Raw genomic sequence first — 19,631 nt, 5'->3', positions numbered from 1 at the left:
CTACTGGAGCAATTTTTATGTTATTTGGCACATATAAGAAGTAGAGCACGTGAAAGATCATATGCCATCGATTTTAATCATTTTCCAATCCAATCAGTGGCTATATATTTTATACCCGTGCGACGCCGCCGGTCGCTAGTACATAATAATATTATAATCACAGAAATTTTTGAACACCCTATGAAGAGAAGAGATGTATCGTAATATACAGAAATATATTGAGATGTATTTAGATGTATCAAAATGTAAATATATATTTTCATATAGCTCGGTATCTTAAGATACGAAGATGTAAAAATATATGTCGTAACCGGTCATGAATACGGACACGAAACGAAGGGCGGAGTGCCTCTCACTTTCGCTCCAGTCGTCGACCAGACAACCAGTGCTTACGGAACTGTCCTACGTTTCGCTTTGTGTCAAGTGTACAGTGAAGTGTTGAGTGATTAGTGATTGTGTACAGTGTTATAACTGAGATCTGATTTGAAGATAATTAATAAACAACTTGATTTTTTACAAGTTTTGTTCTTTTGCACGATAACCATCTAAGCCCACAATGTCTGAAGGTTCTGATCTAAATTCTGATCCACTGACATATATATTATAGCTGCTGTGTGTGGTCTCCTGACGATTTCTATAGAAAGATGTATTGAGATGTATCGAAATGTATCGTGCTATAATATACATCTTTACATTACCTGCTCTGTGTGTGACAAGCTTAAATGGGTGCGCTCGCCTCGTCTCGCCTGTCTCGGACCCTCTCGGTCCGGTGTCGGTATTTTGCGCCCGAGACAAAGGGTCTCGCGAGGAAAGCGAGCGCATTACTGTACACTGTCGCGTTTTTCACATCTAGTCGCGCTCTAGACAGTGCAGAACAGAAAAATAACAATAATAAACGTCATTATCAGTCATTATTTGTGCGAAATAAAATTAAATATGATAATATTATAGATCTTTGGATTACAATGATATCTTTCGATACATGGTGAATGGTGATCAATGATCATTGATCGTAGATACGTTTTCGATCATTGCGTTTTCGTCATTTTTTTTTATTTTTGTGTAAATATTTGGTAATTACTAATTATTTATAATAAGCTCATAGCACAGAGAACTACGGCAGCTGCAAGAGAAGTGTTTTCGTCCATCTCATATACAAAAATAATGGTCCATCTTCTCTGAGTTCATAACTGCGATTGAACTACGCGAGAATGTACATGGTCGCACTCGGGCAAGGGGCTCTCGCACGAGACTCTCGCCCGAGAGCTCTCGGCGAGAGTGTACAGCCGACATTACAGTGCAGACTTACCTATAAAGTACCTGTCACATTTAACGTGACCCGGTGTAAACGGTCTAATATGCGTGGGCCGGTGCACGACCGTGAACAGATTTCACGCTCGACTCAAGATCGCTCTTTGATGGGCTCGACGCGAAGTAACCGAAAATTAGGCGAGCATTCTCCGAAACGCTTCGAAATCCATTGTACGATTATTTCACAGATTTAAATAGGTGTTTCTACTTTTGAGAATTTACTATTTAGAGGTAAAATTGTGCGTTCATCGGAAGACTTACTCCTTTACGCCCACGCCACTCCGAAATCCGAAAACAATGAGTAACAGTTATAGGTGGTAGCAACGTATTCGAGAAAGCATTTCAATTAATGTATGGCAAATTAATTTTAAGGGTTTTTAATCTTTAAATAATAATAATACTCCCCACACCGGTTTCGGTGACGGTGGCCGGTTTCAATGAAACCAGACCAGGTACGCAGGAGTAATTTTATAGTGCCCAAGTGTGTGCGCAGTACACTAGAGCACTCTCTATTCTTTTACTCTCATAACCCAGTGGGACGGAAGACCGACACGACTGGCGAGAGATCAGGCGCAGGACCGACTTTTTACATGCCCATCCGACGCATGGATCATCTTACTTGTCAGACAATCAGGTGATCAGCCTGCATTGTCCTAACCAAACTTGGATAACATGTTTCCAACGCGGGATTCGAACCCACGACCTCCGGAGTCGAGAGCGACGCTCTAACCACTAGACCACGGAGGCGTTAATCTTTAAATAACATATTATTAAAATTACATACATTTAACACTATAAAATGATTTTAAAATTCAGGATTAGCACCTGGACAAGAAGGTTGCGCACTAATAAACGCGACTGCTACCGGCAGGCGGCAGCCAGACCGCCCGGACTCTAACTAGAAATGCTTACTTTTCAAACATTGCTAGCTCCCGTACCATTAAGTTTGATGAAAATTTTAACATAAGCTCCATAAGTTACCAATAAAATAAAAAATACGTATTGTATTTGGGGACTGCCGCGGTAGCCATTGCATAGCATTTTTTATCAACATAATATGCAATCATTATAATTCGCATACGTCTGGTCTAAGTAATAGACAATGCACGGCAACGCCGCATCGACCGTCGGAGTGAGTGGGGGTGTTAGGTTTTTTCTTTACGGAATTTCTTGATTCCGTGAATTATTACAAAAGCTTATTCACATCTTCATTCGTCCACAGTCATATAGGTGGTATAATACATAATATCCATACTTCCATATTTCCATACTTAATACTATAAATGCGAAAGTGTGTCTGTCTGTTTTGTCGATTTTGCTGAATTTCGGAGATACTTTATGTCCCGGGAAAGGACATAGAATACTTTTTATCCCGGAAAAATGTACGGTTCCCGCGCGATAAACGAATTTACCGCAACGGAGTTGCAGGCGTCATCTAGTATTAGCTACGAATAATAAAAACTAGTATTAAATAATAATACGTTTACAGTAAATACAGGCTTGAATTCTCTAATGATGTTATATTTTTTAATTTCATAATTCTGTGCGCCGATAAAAATGTTCCAGTTCTGTCGAGATTATTATGTAAATAGGCTTCTGTTACGATCTCGCTGTTAATTCCAGCGTGGACGGAAGTGCGAGGACTTGCTTATTACAATACTAATGTTATTTTGCTCACAGTATACCGGAATTGAAGACGTAAGTGGGTGAAGTGGGTAACTGACAATTTGAATGTTGGTTTTTTGCGTAAATGGTGGCTTTAGGACAGTTAAAATGATTAGAACTCAAAAATATGTGAATTATATGTATGGTTAGATATAATTAGCTAGATAATCAAGTAGAAATGTTACAGAATTAGTTCAAATTATTAGGGAAAAAATGATTGCCCTTTTTTATAAAATGTTAGTTACCCATTTCGCCCACTCGTGTCTTCAATTCCAAATGAGAATGCTGGGAATAGCTTTTGGAGAATTCCGTTGTTAGGTGTGAAATGCAAGGCTGGAAAATTCGGGAATATTGCATTTTTACAGCACATTCGCAGGCGCCATCGTAACGTGCCAAGTTTTTTGTTACATGCTTCTATTACACTAGATGTATCTACTATCAGTTATACTAAGCCTAGATCTACGAATAATAAAAACTAAGGAAACTTAACTCCCATACTATTACCGTTTTAAATTTGGTTCCTTTCGAACTGTCATGTTACATGTAACGTTGCAACCTGATACCGCTCACCTAAATATTTCAAATGTATTGAAAATGTGTACCCAGGTACACATTTATGACAAGTATTGTAGTTCAACATCTTATATCTTTAAAATTAATGAGCAATTAATTAGATAAAGGAATCTCGGAATCGGCTTTAACGATTTTTATGAAATTTAATATATATGTGGTTTCGGGGGCGATAAATCGATCTAGCTAGGTATCATTTTTAGAAAATGTCATTTAATCGTGTTTTGTCGCATACCGAGCAAAGCTCGGTCAAATAGCTAGTGTTTTTTGACGGAGTAACTTTTCCTTAATTTTTATTATTCGTAAGCCTAGATAATAATATTTTGAAGTTGAAACTTTTTAAGAGCTTGTGCATTTGAGTAGGTCCCGTAGTAGGGATAAGTAATATCCCCTATTTTATTAAGTTATTGCATAGTTTTTATGTCAGGCTTGGAGCGCGACGACCGAATTAAGAAATTATGTACCTACGTAACGAAAATAAACCTAACCCCGACATTTGTCGCACCGCTGTAATAAAAATACTATGCAAATACTTTACCGCGGCAGATGTTTATTAAAAGATTTTATTTAACTTGCTTTGTATGTTTGTAAGTATGTATGTTTGGGTGAAATTTTGGAATTCAATTTTTTCTCATGACTCTGTACTCTGTGCGATAAAATAATTTTAACTTATTTTAGTACTTATGTGCGATAAAATAATTTTAACAAATATTAACCCTTTGTATAAGTATTACTAAATACCGTCTGTCTGTCTGTCAAACTTTCCCTTACTTAATGAACGTTTAACATCCTATATGTAAGTAAATTGAGTTATAAGATAGACACGTGACCGCATGTGAGTGCCTCCTCTCCATTAGACAAAACGTTTCGAACGTAATTCGATATAAAAGCTTTCGAAATTCGAACACAACCGAACCATTAACAACGTAATATTTAATTTAGGAACAATAAATGCAAAATTACGAATTACATTTTACTATCACAATTTTCTGTGCGCGGCGTTATCTTCATATATATATACAAAATTCTCGTGTCTTATTGTTAGGCCGCGTACTCCTCCGAAACGGCTTTACTGATTTTAACCAAATTTTATATGCATATTCAGTGAGTCTGAGAATCGGCTACTGGGTACTTATTATATTGATATTTATTTTATGAATAAATAATGTTTGTGTGACTGGATAGCGATAGACGTTGCCATGGTGACATACTTATTTAGTCACTTCAATAAAATAATATGGGCGAAATACTTTATATTATGGCAAAACAACATTTGCCGGATCAGCTAGTAATATACAATACGAATTTCTCTGAGAAATGCAAATGAAATTGTATTATACCCATCAAGTTGGTAAGTACGGAGTACCATAACGTAAACATCACTTGCTTTATAATATATAAAAAATTAGGGGCAAACGAGCAAACGTGTCACCTGATGGAACTACCGCCGCCCAACGACACTCGCAACATCAAAAGAGTTAATACGCTCTCTTCTTCTGTATTTGTCCAGAAATACTGCTGGCAATAGTTCGTTCTAGAGTTAAGTTGATGGTATTGCTAATGCCATTAGACCAACTCTAAAATACTAGCTAGCAGCAGTCTACCAGTAGTTTGGCAAGCAAGTGAACATTTTTCCAGGTGGCTTTTTTTTGCGGCTGTTTGTCTAGCTGCGTTTGTGGAAAACCAGAGCCCGTAGCCAAGACGTTTTTTTCCTCTTTATAGAATCGCTGATCAAAATGCATGGAATTTACATAAGGTTTCGATAAAATAAAGTCGACATTCGACTCACGTTATGTTAATTCCATACATTTTTATCGACGATTCTATAAAGAGGCTCTTGAATCTGTGTTTTTTACAGGGCCGGATAAACCTAAAAGAAGCACACGAAACTACATAGTGCTACGGACTCCACCCTCCAACGCATTTGTCAGGGTCTGCGAGTCTTGAGAGCATCAAAATGCTTTTTAAATATAAAAACCGCTCTTTTGATAATATGTTTATCTCCTTAAAAATTCTCATTAATAGTTCTGGTAGTAAATAACATAAATAAAAATATAGTTTCGGTTAGACCTAGGCCGTTAGCATTAGAATAATTATTGTAAGTAAAGAACGGCCTCGCGTCAGAATGTGCTACAGGCGCCGCGCTAGGTGAATGCTGCCCCTGGCTATGCAATTAGAACTTTATTCACCTTAACTTGATTTGTCGGGGATTCAACCGGCTTGTTGTGAATATACCTTCGTTTGTGAATAGTGTTTGATTGCGGAATAGGTGTACACCGTTTCAATATTAATAGGGAGCAGAGCGGAGGGTGCCACTAACACATACAGTAAACAAACCGACCAAAATCCAACATGTTGCACACGTCGTATATCAAAATATTGACAGAAATATTGGCAAACGTCGAACAATTTTTTTTTGTTGAGGTACTGTCTATGCTGGTGCTTCCTCCAGCGAGAAAACATTGCAGTAAAATTATATCCTTTTGAACTTTTTCTCTATTTATAATTTCAACTAAATAAAAAGCTGTTTAGGAGTCAATAGATGATAACCACACAGTATACAACACTTGAGTATATTAATGTTATGCATGAATATTTTGGTCTGGATATCAATGAGCTGAATTTCAGTGAAATAGTAAACATAATGCGATATTATCACAGCTACAATCTGTCGTTAAAACATTATGATCTTGTTTTATGAGTTCACATCACCTACACAAAACAGTTGTTTACGATTATAATCCTACAGCAAATGACTATAATTTCAGCACCCTCGCTACCAACTACAAATCCAAATCGGGCACGGCATTGCCCCCACCATAGTATTATTGATCCTAATATTATTAATTCATACTCATATTATAAGTGCGAAAGAGTGTCCGTCTGCCTGTTATCCCTTCACGCCTCAGTGGTCTAGTGGTTTAGAGCGTGGCTCTCGACTCGGATGTCGTGAGTTTGATTCCCGCATTGGAAACATGTCATTTCCAAGTTTGGTTAGGACAATGAAGGCTGATCACCTGATTGTCTGACAAGTAAGATGATCCATGCATCGGATGGGCATGTAAAAATTCGGTCCAGCGCCTGATCTTTCGCCAGTCGTGTCGTTCGTCCGTCCCACTGGGTTATAAGAGTGAAAGGAATAGAGAGTGCTCTTGTGTACTGCGCACACACTTGGGCACTATAAAATTGCTCCTACGTAACAGTCCTGGTTTCAATTAAACTGGCCACCGTCACCGATACCGGTGTGGGGAGTATTATTATTATTACACCCAAACCGCTGAACCGATCTTGCTGAAATTTGGTTTGGAGACACTTTGAGTCCCGGAAAAGGACATAGGATACTTTTTATCTCAGAATGAAATGAAAGGAAAAAACGAGTTTTGGCGCAACGGAGTTACGGGTATTATCTAGTAGAATGTAATTAATAATTATACTATACCTATCGGAGCTGACAAACGTTGCTTAGCCATAATATACGTTGTGGGAATATGCTAATAAGAGACTGAAAGAAATATGTCCCGACCGAGCGAGGAGTATTATAATAGATATTGCAGGTCTTGTAAGTGTGACTTTATTACTACGAATAATAAAAAGTACCAGGATGACCGAGCTTTGCTCGGTATAGCAAACACTCATTGACTTCGTGTTACTTAATAACGCCATCTGCTGGTCGTTAAAACAATTAGTTGCTAACAAAATAGTATTATTATTCGCCAATAGATGTCAGGAAGAGTCATATTTTGACACATGCGTTTATTAGTTTATGTATTGTTTCTTGCTATTTTGTAGTTAAATTAACGTGAAAAGGCTTTAAAATGATGAAAACATGTAAAATAATCGCGTGACGTTACGTAAACTTAGATTTAATAATCGCGATCAAAAGAAGCTTGTGAAATCCAAGCGAAACAAAACGAGATGATGAACGCGTTCAATGGGAACTAAGTTTTAAAAAACTAAGTTTTATGTGTGTTTGGTGAAATCCCACCTTAGGAATCGTAACTCCCATATTATTACCGTTTTAAAGGTTCCTTTTGATCTGTCATGTAACGTCAGCCTAGTACCGCTCAAGGTCACCTAAATATTGCAAATGTATTGAAATGTGTACCTAAGGTACACTTTTTTGACAAGTATTGTGGAGCATATTTTTTGACGGAGTTACTTTTCCTTTTTGACTTTCGGTAACACGATTCACGACAAAACATATTATGTAGTATTTTATATACGTGGGAGAGCCATGCTTCGGCACCGATGGGCCGGTTCGACCGGAGAAATACCACGTTCTCACAGAAAATCGGCGTGAAACAGCGCTTGCGCTGTATTTCGCCGAGTGAGTGAGTTTACCAGAGGCCCAAACCCCTACCCTATTTCCTTCCCTACCCTCCCCTATTCCCTTCCCTATTCCCTTCCCTTCCCTAAGCTCCTCTATTACCCTATTCCCTCTTAAAAGGCCGGCAACGCACCTGCAGCTCTTCTGATGCTGCGAGTGTCCATGGGCGACGGAAGTTGCTTTCCATCAGGTGACCCATTTGCTCGTTTGCCCCCTTATTTCATAAAAAAGTACATTGTACTTTGTAGTTGTTCACTGATATTGCGAGCAGCTCACAGACGTTCTATCTCTAGAGCTCTGTAGGGCTTATCACTTTATATATAGAATAGGCATGATGACTATTTTTTTTTCTTATCGGTAATTGAAGGACACTTAAAAAATAGAAACGTCGTTGAAAGAAGACTCTGATAGCTTAAAAATTCACCAAGACATGACAATTCAAATATCTCATAAAAAAGACCTGCCCGAAACGCTCCATACAAAGTGCTACGAAAGACTGACGTCAGTCTTTCGTAGTTTGTACGCATCGGGAGACAACTTTGTTCGACAGGTATATTAAATATTGCGTTTATGAAAGTGGTTTCATAACAAAAGTTGCTTTTAATTGCATAAGTTATCGAATTGTATACAAATATTATGAAATTTAATTGAAAAAAAATTCGACTTGAATATCCAACTTTAAAGGCGCATAACAAAAAAAAATACAAATGCTATCAAGCTGAAATTTTGGGGACACTTATTTTTTACCGTGATTTCTTTATTTTATTAACAAAATTCGCTAATCTTTGACCTTGTCATCATCCCTATTGTCATCATAGTCTCTATGAATAATTCAACCATTTTTTTCGTTAATTCTAGAACTTTCCTCTAACTTTTACGATATACACAATTCATTTCTTGTGTCGGCGACCCGCTGGTAAGTTAATAAGACATAAACCTAGTCGCCGGCTTCTAAACGCGGTCGAGCTGATAGGGCATTAGATTTTATGAGGGTTATCGCTGTTAACGAGTCGTTAAATGGAGACCCGTTTTCGAGACAAAAAGATTTTGACAATACGAGTGCCCGCCTGATTTCCTTTTCGTTATTCAAGAATTTCACATTGTAGAATTATTATCGTAAATAGAAAAGCGAGTATTTAGGTTTTTATAAAATAACTTACATATAACTGACCTTATTTTGATATGGCTGAAAGTTGCTTTGAGTTTTGAATAATTACTTACATCTCAAAGGAGCAAAATGCATGCTAATTTAAATAACGTACTAAAAATCTTATGTTTAAATTATAAACAAAAAACTTTTTGAAAAAAAAAGCTTATATTTAAACACTCTAAAATGAAGAAAATACTCATTAAAATGTTTAACTATTAACTTATAACCTCAATATATTATACAATAATTGATGATAATAAAAGCTTGTCGCGCGATTTGTGACTAAACTAGAGTTCACTCGTAACTTGGCGGTAGCGGTCATTGACTCCCTGTAAAAAGCTTGACATTTTCTATACAAAGCCGCGATTGACAACATCTGACACCTTATTGTCAATCGGGGTTTATATAGAAAATGACAAGTTTTTGACAGAGAGTCAATGACCGCTACCGCCCAGTTACGCCGAGTGAACCTTAGTACCAATTTAACTAGGAGTAAATTGATAAGTATTATATTTTATTTATTTTAATAAAATTACATACTGACAGATTGTTAAGTCTCGCGTGTACCATATCGTTATCGTGGATTGTCATCCAAACTTACGTTAAGTTTGGATGGATGGATGGAAGTATGCAAAATTTCAGCTCAATCGATTAAATATATCTAATTCAAAATTGAGTTGCAAAATTTCACCTGAACATACATACTTACATACATACAGAGCAAGTTAAATAAAAGCTTTTTAAAAAAAAGAAACCTGAAGTCTTTTATATAGCCTTTGCAGGATAAAACGAATAACAAAATGCATGCAGGGGTATTTTATATGATTCCGGACGTAACGCTTATATATCGGTTTGATGGGATCGTAATCATTAGATCAAAGGGTTTCCGATGTTCGATGTTCCGCCTGTAATTTGGGCAACTCATCAAAGTATCATATTAGGCCGGAGGGTTTTGGACGTCAAATTTTTATATCGAACACGCTAAATCACATGGTTTCCGTTTGTTTTTCCGTGTAAACTATTGAGAGTTCGGTTTGTTAAAATAATAGAGTAAAATTGTATTTTATTGAGTCAGTTTGTAAATGAATCGTTAATATAAATATGTTTCTACTTATTTATCTAATAATTCAGTGTTTGGTTTACTTTTTAAGATATATTTTTTAAATTAATAGCATTTTAGATATTTGTCCGTTTATTAACCTAATTCCAAAAGCTTACAAAATTGTAAAAGAACCAAACGCTTAACCTGAGATGTACTTAAATATTGAGATTTTAGGAGCAAAGTGTCAAAAAGGCGAATAAAAATGTAAAGGCACTATCCTACGCGGAAGCTCTACACTCAACAAAAATGGCGACGCATCGCCAAATTCAAGTTCCATGTATGCATTCTAAAAACGCCCATTCTTCTCAGCTAAGCGTAAAAATAGAACGGAGGATTTGCCCAATTGAATATTCCGAGCCGATAGTTTTGAATCTGAATCGAGTCGGAAGAGCAGATAACCTTTTCGCCGACTTATAGATTTTTAGGTTCTTTGTCAATAAAAGGGACATAAAACCCGTTGTTATAAAGTTTTAAGTACACTTCGGGGAGGGATTCGGGACATTTGTGTGTAACGGACGTGCTGGGGCGTTGGCTTCAACGTGACCATATATCTATAGATAAGTTGATGTCAATATCTGCTTACAGAATATTGTACCTATAATATTTATAGAGGAAAATTTTAATACTAGTTTTTTGAACAGGCATTATATAAATACACGTAATATACCTTCATAGTCTAGTGGCCTACGGAGACGTTTGCTTCTTTCTATCAACTTTCTATAGCAAAATGTCGCAGAAAACATATAATATATTTTGAAGTATATAATGATGAAGTTTTCTTACTATTCCTCCCTCCTCATTAGTATAAAGCTGGGGTAAGCGCCTTTATGTCTTTATACACTAAATAGTGGAGTGTCACGGACATAATAACAACAGCTATTTCAATGTAGGTTAATCTGACATCGCATTGTCTTTGTTACTACATTAACGTTGTATTTTGTTCTATTTTCCATTTTCTTGAAGGTTTTTTGTTTGAGATAAAAATACATTAACAAACAAGGTTGTTTAAATTAGATCACAGAGAAACTGGTCTAGAAATTAGATCAAGTGAGTTATTATATTATGTATGTTCATTTAGTTGAAATAAAATTATAGTATTTTTTTAAGAACTCACAATATCCTTATATAGAATACTTTTTTTTTTAAATATTCTTTAAGAAAAAAAATGTAGACGTGGACGCGGACGAAGTCGCGGGCAACAGCTAGTATTGTTAATTGAATAAAAGCTAAAAAGGCAAAGATTTTGACAGCGATAAACGCAGCCTTTAAGCTGTCTACACACCAAAGCCGGCCCGGCGCGCGGCGCGGCGGGAAATATGCCGCCGCGCCGGCTTTGGTGTGTAGACAGCTTTAGATCTAAAAACTTAAAATTTCGCACACGAGTTCCGCTTATAATGTAGACAATTCACTGAGAAACGGTTTTTCAATTCCTACACCTAGAGAGATAAGTAGAATATTGACGGAGCCGAAAATATCTCAGTGGTCGATAAAAATGGTGATGATGATAAAACAAGTTAATGCAGTAGGACAGCACTGGAAACTTGTTTTCCAGTGACCCACTCGGTCTAATTCACTCTACCCACTCGCCTAAAGCGCATTTACGAAGTACAAACTTCAACACCGCAGGTTTTAGAGTAGTCTAGTCTCTTCAATGTTCAAACATTGCATTTATGTCGGACAGGTTTCTATATCGCGAGGCACGATATCGCACCAGAAAAATTGTACTTTATACAATTTCAGAGCGATATCAGACAAATCTACTATTTACTGCAAATCCAACAGGCACCGCAACAGAATACGTGCTAATAGATATTAAAAATAATATACCGTACCTTCTTTAACAATAGTTTTGTATATGCTATTTTATTTTCTTAATATCCAAACTGTGATAAAATAACGAATTTACTTTCTTTAAACCGGATTATTGATACAGTACATTGTTTTGTCCATTTCTGATACGTTGGAACGCAAATAAAAAATAAGCAATATCATAAAATCTAGCCATAATTCTCTATTACACAGTGTAGATTTTTCTAATTACTAAGAGGGTTTAAGTAAAATCACTTCATAGCGATATTATAAAGCCAAAGTAGAGCATTTAATCCTACTAATATTATAAAGGCGAAAGTTTGGATGTATGTATGTATGTATGTATGTATGTATGTATGTATGTATGTATGTATGTATGTATGTATGTATGTATGTATGTATGTATGTATGTATGTATGTATGTATGTATGTATGTATGTATGTATGGATGGATGTATGGATGTTTGTTACTCTTTCACGCAAAAACTACAGATGTATACATCAGAATAACACATATGTTACAATTTTAACTGACTTTCAAAATGGAGGAGGTGTTATATCCATTTTTTTATGTTCAAAGGTTACTCCGCCGTTTGTGAACCGATTTTTTTTTAATTTTTCTTTTGGTGTATAGGTTATCATACGAATTTGGTACCATATTCATAAAAGTGGTGATCTGATGAAGGGGTAACATATTAGTAATCGAAGGAACTCCTCGAAGTTTATATGGAAATATGTGGTGACTTCGGTTTCGTGAGCAGTATTCTAAGCGTTTGCTACCAACAAGTAAGATTACCATAACAAGTAAGAAGACCAGTGTAGGTATACCATGGTTCGGAAGGTGCTGAGAGAACTCCTGACTCTTTATGGATACAAGTTTGGGAGTGTCAAAGTTGTTTTATGAACGGAAAGCATAATATGCTACTATGCAAATTAAATTCATCATCATCATCATATAAACCATTTTGACCCTATTATTAATACTTTTCATAGCCTTTTATTGTATTATGTCACCTAAACCGCGGGTAATACCGCGGGGCACAGCTAGTACTGTCCATAAAACGACCACAATGTAAGAAGTAGTTTACGACAAATCACTTGTCTACAGTGTAGTACAAAGTCTGTTTACACTGTACTCGGACCGTGTTGGTTATCTACCAAATCGTAAACTGTCAGTTTATGTTGTAATTTACACTTAAATTTAATTGTGTTAACTATGAGATATAATCCAAGTTACATCTACGAAGATTGTTGCTCAGATTTGATGTTTAGAACAAGATTTAATATGCGGCATACTTAAGTAACATAATATCATCCAAGTTAAGTTAAATTAAAAACATTATGTAGTGACGATGAAGGATTTGCATGAAAAAGAAATATATCGGTACGATTTTCGTTTCATAAGGAAACAAACATAGAAACATTCCCTCTAACAACTTTGGTACGGAATATAATAGATAACTCATGTAAATAAAAGCGGCACAATTACATGACAAGGCTGACGGCGGATTCGCCGCAGGTTTGTATGTTCATTACTCTCCGCTTCCCTCGCGAATTGGACTGTAAAATCTCTTTCTCGGGACTTAAGCGGCGGAATTTCCGTGCGGTCCCCGTTTTCTCAACAAAGAGACTCCGGAGGCAGTACCGCTATTGTATTGCACTTGCATATCGAGTGCAAAATAAAGCTAGGAAGTTCGTTGTCATAGGAATTTTAGGAATATACGTATTTTAAGACGCTTATTTAGGCTTAGTTGTTTAGACGCGTCGGAGGTCGTGGGTGCGAATCCCTCCTAGAAGTAATGTAACTTCTTCCTGGATTATGGATGTGTAATAAATATGGTATTATAATATATCTATAGTTTTATTAAAATCTCAAATAATAACATTCTGTCCTTGTCTACTAACTTCGTGCCTAATGTAATTTTATATTTGTTATTTGACCAAAATAATAATTTTGGTAACAGTTAAATTGGCATCCTATTATCAGCGAGCGACGTCTACGAGCTATTTTTGCACATTAATGAAACTTTTAATTTAATGACAACTCTCGGGCTATTCTCGCTTAATATTATAGAAAAGCAATTTAGGCCGTAAGACGAGAACGTCGCTAGGGGTGTCCCTGGCGGCATATTCGAGCCGTTTTTCATTTACAGACCATTAAGTGTAGTCCACGCTTAGAGTACCGTATACTCTATAGCTATATCCTTTATGAACGTATTGAAATTGCTTTAAGTACCTACATAAGTAAGTTCCAATTTTATTATCTTCTACAAAGTGTTTTGATAACATGAATGACGGGGGTTTCGTTAACTTTTAACTTGTGTTGTTTTGGGATGTTTAAAAAATTTTAGACTATTCTAACATTTTTTAAATAGCAGGACTTTTTAAATAGCTCTATAGCAGGACGCGAAACATATTAGAACATTCGTAAAACGGGGGGCGAAGGAGTGATTTAACCGCGTTGAAAAAATTTATGCCGGCACCACACTTCTGTTGTTTTCTTTTCAGTCAGCCCATTGACACCCCCGGAATGCTGATCGTAGTCTCTTTTTGACCGACTTCCAAAAAAGAGGAGGTAATACGCTTAGCCGTATGTATCTTTTTTTGTATGGTCAACGATTACTCAGCCGTTTGTGGTCCGATTTTCATTAGTTCAAACAAAGGCCAGGAATTTGTATATACATTTATTAAAACAATGGATTCTGCGACCAAAAATGTCTATGAAAACATACAGGGAATTGATTGTTTTTGTTCACCGGAGACAGCCAACGATATGCAAACAGGGTCGTTTCTTTGGAAGCTCACCTCATTGGGTCCTAATGCCTCTATCGCAATATTTTCCATCGAACTGCCTCGGAGGAAACGGCTGTGAAGCTATAAAGAGTTTGACGAGAAAAAGGTGAATTTTTTAGAAAAATATCAGCGTATTCCGTTGGAAACTTCGCTGAAAATATGAGGATTGAGATGGATAGGTAAAAGTTTAGTAGAATGACAAATTGTATCTTGTTTGTATAATAATATTTTGCCTGGAAAAGTTTCTATCTCCAGACTTATTTCGTGTTTTCAGAATGGCGAAATTTATTTCTTACTGATCATTTTTAAGCTTGTTTACCGTTTTTGGAGGAATGCAGAATTAGCATGTATATTGTTTACACAGGTGATAGGCCAATCGTCATTGAAGTTCTAACACCACGTAACTTACGTGGTGTAACTTACGTGACGTAAGTCACTCTTTGCCTATATTTTTGAAATTTTAATGCAATTCTCTAGAAAATCGTAAAGACGCATAGTTTTAGCCAAAAGGTACACGTATCGGCCAACAAAAACTATTACAATATTGTCTATACAAAATTCAAACAATTTTCTCTCCTGAAAAGTGAGCTATTTTTGACTTACGTGGTGTTAGAACTTCAACGACGCAATGCTTTCCTACTTCCTACGGAACCCCAAAAATCGCAAGATCAACATTTTAAATATGGAACATTATGCGCGTACAATATATTTCTTTGTTGTATTCAAATTGGAGTATTTCCCCTAACAGCAGTTGTTCCTGACGGCCATTGTAATTGTGGACTGAAAAAAGAAACAATTTTTCTTAACCCTCCTTTCTTTTTTCTTTTTTATTCACTTAACAACGGTCGTGTTGTTGCAATTACTCCTTGAATAAGATGAATGAAATAAAAACTCTTTTCTTTATCCGATACTACCTTTAGAGGAGGTTGAGGCTGTAGTGATGTCTCTAAAGTACCTACTACTTATTATAATAGTGGTGTATATTCGGAGGTAGAGACGTATTAAAACAGCAATGGTCGGAATAGGAATGTATATTTATTTACATTAGAGCGCTAAGTTTACATCTCTTGTTTTTTAATCTTCAAATCCTACCCGTAGGACCTACTTCAAAAAATATGTTGGTACAATCTTTGCTACAACCACTACGACCTTACAGAAAAATTAAGCCATCGAGGGATCCTCATTATATTGACAATGAATGAAAAAAAACATAGAGGCTTTGTTTTTATTGTTGGACAAAATAACTTCTAAACCTTTAGCTGTGAAGAAGGAAAGCTCTTATTATTATTGTAAGCAAAAATGAAAAGTTAACAGCAGAAACCTAATAAGATTTTCATAATTACTGTAATTTACTGAGTCGATAACATTTAATTGGCGCGTATTTGTACTAAGTAAGCATTTCGTAACAACTCAAAATAACCAAGTTGCTTAGCTTGTACTTAAATAAACTTATGTTTGTTTTTAATTTTACCCCGCCTCTGCTCAAACCTGAGAGGAGAGCTGAGATATATATTAGACTAGATGTCGCCCGAACTCCGTTTATCACGCGGGTACCGCACATTCTTCGGGAGTAAAAAATGTCCTATTTCTTTCCCGGGACTTAAACTATCTCCATACCTTTCATCAAAATTGGTTCAGCGGTGCGTGAAGAGGGGAAAGTCAGATAGACAGACACACTTTCGCATTTATAATATTAGTATGGATTGATCTAGAAGTTGCACTTCACTTCGTCTATCATTATCTTGCAGAAGCCGTACATATTTTTACAAAAACTACCTTTCTTCCGAGCAATTAAGCTTCCGAGCAAAGTCCTTATACAATCATTTTACATCAAAATATATTCGAAGACAGGCAGACATAAAGACATGTTTATTATAATATAATTTTTATTTGACGTTAGAGTTAAGACGTCAGAATTCGTTATCCGTACTAAATACTAATATTTAGTACGGATAACGGGATAATTTTAAGATAAGGGTATTCTTCTAGCGTCTATTTGTAGCTGAATAATATGGAAACAAGATATTGGCAGCTAGTGTAAGTTATTGGAGGATATCATAGACCTATGGTTGTCCTCTCCAGTTTAGCCAGGCAATCTTATGCGGGGTTTACACGGGTGACTATTATAGACGCACGATTTGCGCCGCACGGCGAGAATCGACTGTCTAAATGGCAATACGCCGCATTCCGAATTGCCATTTAGACAGGCGAAAAAATTAAAAAATCAACTTTATGAACTAGACTGAAGAACTAGTTATTTTCTGCCGACAATGGTCTAGGCTCTAGCGACCCATGCCGTCGCTCCTTTGTAGTGGCGTAGAGCAAAATGAAATGTATACCCTAGGTCTAGGTATTTTAGGTCTAGGTAGTTGCATTCCATCAGGCGACTCGTTTGCTAATTTGCCCCCTTATTTTATAAAAAAAAATTATTAAGCTATTGCATAGCTTTTATCGCGGTCATTGAGCGCGGTGACCGAATCCGTAACGAAATAAACCTAACATCCACCACTCGGTGGTCGTTTCAATTCGACAGACTTCGGCACGGCAAGGTAAGGTAAAGTTTGGTTTCACGCCGTCTGATCTCGTGAAAAGTTTAACAAACGATGTTACTGCGGAAAATCCCACAGACTCTCTTGTTACCATAGACATAATATATAGCATTATAGGTTTATGCTTGTTACCAATTACCTGTCACTGGTAATGATTGACAGAGATGATCACTTGTAACGCGAACCTTGAAAAATGCGATATTAACAGAATTGAAGACGTAAGTGGGTGAAGTGGATAACTAAAATTTTAGAATATAAGGGCAATTACTCATTTTTCCCATATAATTTAAGCAAACCTTTTAACTTACCTACTTCATCACCCGATTAATATATCTGGCTATACATAAAATACACATTTTTCTGATTTGAAATTATTTTCCCGATCCAAAAGGATCTATTTATGAAAAAAAAACATTTGTAAATTATTGTTAGTTACCCACTTCAGACACTTACGTCTCAATTGTGTCTGTATGTCTGTCAGTTACCTATTCACGACCAAACCCCTAAACCTATATTGCTTAAATTTGGTATGGAGACACTTTGAGTCTCGGGAAAAGACACAAAATGACTCTTTCTGCCGCGCACTGTAAAACTCTGGAACAAACTGTCACCAGCAGTATTTTCAGACCTTAGGTACGACCTCCAAACCTTCAAGAAAAGAGCGTATTCCCTCTTAAAAGGCCGGCAACCCACCTGCAGCTCTTCTGATGTTGCGAGTGTCCATGGGCGACGGTAGTTACTTTCCATCAGGTGACTCGTTTGCTCGTTTGCCCCCTTATTTCATAAAAAAATTTAAATGTGGTACAACGGGCGTCATCTAGTCTGACATAAAACAAAACTAAAACAAACGAGGTCGCTGTGAAAAAATCTATACTCTCGTATTACCAATTACATTTCAGTAATGGCGTAAATAATAATGAAAACAAAGACGTAACGGATACAGAAATCCTGCAAACACTTTTTGAGGCAATCCGTAGGCGCCAAAAGCCAATAGATATAGTCGGACAACCACAAACATTGGTGCTATGTTCCAATTACACTGAGAGCTGACTATTTGGCAAGATTGAAGCCGGATGTAGGGCTATGCTATTTTTTTAATTTCAGAGTCAGTAACGACCGGCTGTTACGGTAGAAAACCGACGCAAAATAACCAAATTAGTTTGTCAGTGAATGCAGAGTTATTTAAAATATTGGGAATTATAATATTATATTCTCTATGTGTGTATTTTTATTTGACTATAATAGACATGAGATCCCTTGCTAATTACTATTAGTGGTTCGGTCTCTAAACATTTATTGAAAATGAAATATACTAAAAATGTATTGAAAATCAAACTTTTCTACTTATAGAAATGGTAGAAAATGTATAAAAAACAACGATTCCCAAAAACTTTTGACGTTGTGGTGAGGATTACAATGTACAGCCTGGGACACTTTGGAATTAATGCGAAATAAAAAAAAAATGACGAATTGGCGTCGAGTAGGTACACTATAGTGAATGCACGTGAAAATTGTACATCGTAAGCCTCTGTACAGTTGCCAAATGTATATAATATCGACCTTATCGCAATAGAAATACGGTCTTAAACTGATGGTACATTCGTCGGGTGAATACTGAAACAGTTTCATTACGTCTATGGCATGTTAACGTTGTGTAAATATTACACTTTTGTTTGCGTCTGTCCGCATACTGTACGATACACCTTGGTAGCTAATTGCTTTAAAAACCTTTGGGTCTTTGCCCGTTTGAATCTATCGATTTGCTACAACTTCGATCGAAAGTAGTGCCAGCATCTTATGCAAAAAGTCATAATGTTGATAGGTTAAATAATACTAGCTATTTGACCGCGCTTTGCTCGGTATTCGATAAAACACGAATAAAATGACATTTTCTTAAAATGATTCTTAAATCCTAGCTAGATCGATTAATCGCCCCCGAAACCCCCTATATATTATGTAAGTACAAAATTTTATGAAAATCGTATATATATATACAAGAATTGCTCATTTAAAGATATAAGATTAATAAGGTTTGCTAGTTACTATAAAAAGTATAAATAGGTATAAAAAGAATATAACACCTAAACGTAACATTAATAGTTTAGAAATCTTCCGAGCTCTTCTCGTCTTACATCAGGGTCACGTGACCTTGATGGAAGATAAACTTTTTTTCCCTATACAGAAAAAGTGGATAACACCACTTGCTTTAGCTTCAAAAACTCCTAAATGAGAGCAAACTCAATTATTTACGAGCACATAAATAAGAACACAACAGCGAGCAAATGTCCCGGAAAACGGCGTTTGGTGAGGTGGAAAGTCTCAGTAGTTTAGATATTATGTGCACACGTTCAATCG

At 36.3% G+C, this 19,631-nt stretch overlaps 1 long non-coding RNA gene across 1 annotated transcript; it reads right to left on the bottom strand.

Annotated features, from left to right (window-relative positions):
* Positions 1-1,091: 1,091 nt before the first annotated feature.
* On the bottom strand, positions 1,092-17,927 carry LOC121729622. The gene is made up of 3 exons (XR_006035987.1): positions 17,917-17,927; positions 11,958-11,960; positions 1,092-1,148 (listed from the first exon to the last, which is right to left on the bottom strand). It is a non-coding gene; the product is annotated as an uncharacterized LOC121729622 (long non-coding RNA).
* Between the last annotated feature and the right edge of the window lie 1,704 nt (positions 17,928-19,631).

This window comes from Aricia agestis, chromosome 8, assembly GCF_905147365.1.
Source record: "Aricia agestis chromosome 8, ilAriAges1.1, whole genome shotgun sequence".
Lineage (NCBI taxonomy): Eukaryota > Metazoa > Arthropoda > Insecta > Lepidoptera > Lycaenidae > Aricia > Aricia agestis.
The sequence above is the reverse complement of the archived record's forward strand: the minus strand, read 5'-3'. Positions and strand labels throughout refer to the sequence as shown.